A 2,603-nucleotide genomic window follows, 5' to 3' on the forward strand; every position below is an offset into this window, starting at 1 on the left:
GGCGCGGGGCCGGGCACCGGCCGGGTGGCTGGCGGAGGTACCGGCGGCCCCGGCCCCGGCTCTCCCACAAGGGCCCGATGCCCTTCTGAGGCAGGTGAGGAGCAGCGGGGCGTTGGAGGGACAAGGGGACATGTGTGATGTTGCTGGGAGGGAACTCAACGCATACCTGGGTTTGCTCTTGTTGCAGGGTTGCCACCAGCCTTCCAGGGACGCGGCTCCCATCGCCCGCTCTGTGTCCTAGCCTGCTCTGTTCATCTCCTGGCCCCAAGCATGGGGTTCCACCTGTGAGCCATCAGCTGGCGTCACCTCCTCCCAGCGGCTGTCCCTGGTGGCCCTGGCACCATGTCTGGCACTGTGGGTGCCTCCTGCCTCCCCTCACTGCCTCCTGGGGCTGGTTGGGAGCAGGTCGCCCACGTAGCTTGTGGTGGGGCCGGGTTCTGCCGCTGCTGCGATGCCCCATCCTGGTGGGTGCAGGGCTGCCCCGGGCATCAGCTTGCTGGGATCTGTGGGCTTTGCGCAAAGCACTTTGTCAGGCAGAGGAGCTTTTCCGCAGGGGTCTGGGAGCTCCCTTGGGGCTTCTGCCCCATCCCTGCCAGTCACTCACATGCCAGGGTGAGCACACAGTTTATCCTGGGAAGGGTCTAATTTATTCCCGTGGTGCTAATCCCACACCCTGGGTGAGCTGCACTCCCCTTCCTGCTGGCAGACCCAGCTCTTGGGGACCCCTGAGGCATGAGGTGCCCGCCCAGAACACAGCATGGGGCTCTGGGCCCCTCTGCCCGCTCCACGCCATGGGACAGTGGGAGAATGGGGGGGCATTGGGATCTCTGTGTAAAACACTGACATATGCCAAAGGGGTGGCCCTTGCTCTGAGCACTGCTGGGTCCTGTTGACGATGTCTCTCGTGTCTGTAAAGATTTATTCTATGTAAATACATCTTTATAATAAAGAGTTATGATGACAGTAAACTCTTATTTTTGGAGGTGTGGGCAGGGGTTACTTATCTGCTAGTGGGGAGTGCTCCTAGGGGTCCTCTGCTCCCTCCTAGAGCTGCACGGTGGTGGCTGGGGGCCAAGGCAGCACCTTCTCCAGCACAGTGCTGTCAGAGAAGATGCCCAGCAAGGAGAAAAATGAGCTGTAATGCTGCCTGACCTGTAAAATTGGGGAGGAGGGTGAGAAAACACAGGATGTCAGTGTCCCCCAAGCTTGCAGAAGGGCTGGGTGATGGAGGAGAGGACGCTGGAAGGGCACAGGGATGCTGATCGCAGGTGGGGCAGTGTGAGGTGATTGGCTGAAGGACCCTCGGGCTGTGGAGCAAAGAGCCCAGCTGCAAATATTTCCCTGAGCCCCTGTGCCTTTATCTCCTGGGATTTATTTTTCTGCTCACCTGAATTCCCCTCTGTGGTGGGCATCAGCTGCTTGGTGAAGGGCTGAGCAGTAATAACCACTTTAAAAACAAGAACCAGGGTGGTGGGACAGGCTGTGCTGCTGAGAGGCTGTGCAGGGATGCTTCATGCCCAGAGGAGGGGACACAGCCCAGCCCATCCTGCTCACTGTCTCTCAGGCACCAACAGTGCCTAAGTCTGGGAACTCGAGCAGTTCCTTAGCCAAAACCTTTGCTGGGATAACAGCTTTTGTTAGGTGGTTTCTACAGGGAGATGCAGGTGTGCGGGTGTTCCTGCCCTGCTCCTGCGATGCTGCCATTGCTGTGGTTACCAGCACCCGTGGGTACTGGGTGAAGCCAAGAGCACAGCACCCATGTCTGGCTGGGGCAGGGAGGAGGGTTTGGGTCTGTCCTGGCCCCAGTGGGAGAAGGATGAGGCCAGTGGGACAGGCAGGGACCGCCTGCCTTGCTAGAATGCTCCAGACCCTGGTGAAGGGCAGGCAGCTGCCTCAATGCTGCGGGATGTCAGCCCAGTCCTGGGCACAGCTCTCTCACTGGTTCTATGTGACTCTACTGCCTTCAGGCAGCCCCAGTGGCTGCCAGATCCCCCTTTTCCCCCAGTTTGACAGCATCAGCCCTGGGCAGCTGTCCCCACAGCCCCACGCACAAGAGCAGCTGTGGGTGCCTGGTACCTGATATCTCCATCCATGGCATCCTTGTTCCTGGTGTCCCTGGCATCCCCATCCTTGGTGTCCCCATCCCCACAGGGCTGTGTACGAGCAGGACCCATGCGGGGAAGCAGTGGGTCAGGGCTCAGCAGACTGAGGGTCCCTGTAGGACTTTGCAGATGGGTGGGGGTTGACCCCTGCAAAGGGATGGGACCCTGCTCCAGGACAAAACTTCCCCCAGCCCTAGCCGGCACCCCTTCCAAGCCTGCACGGGGCCCCCATACCCCATATTGTTTGCAGGAGGCCTCCCATGAGCGACATCCCCAGGGCTGCTGGCAGAGAAGTGAAGAAGTGAAGAAGACGGGCAGGAGGTGGCATGGGCAGGGGGGTGGCAGCACCGGCCGGGAGGGGGTTAATGGGGCCGCCGAGGAGCGGAAAGGCTGCAGCTGCGGGGCTGGGAGCAGAGCCTGGGGGAAGCAGGGCTGGGCCCAGCTGGCCTCCATTAGCTCATCCTCGGGACCGAGGAGGGATGTGCTCCCCGGCCACGCGCC

The sequence above is a fragment of the Athene cunicularia genome (genome assembly GCF_003259725.1).
Source record: "Athene cunicularia isolate RWA chromosome 4 unlocalized genomic scaffold, athCun1 chr4_part3, whole genome shotgun sequence".
NCBI lineage: Eukaryota > Metazoa > Chordata > Aves > Strigiformes > Strigidae > Athene > Athene cunicularia.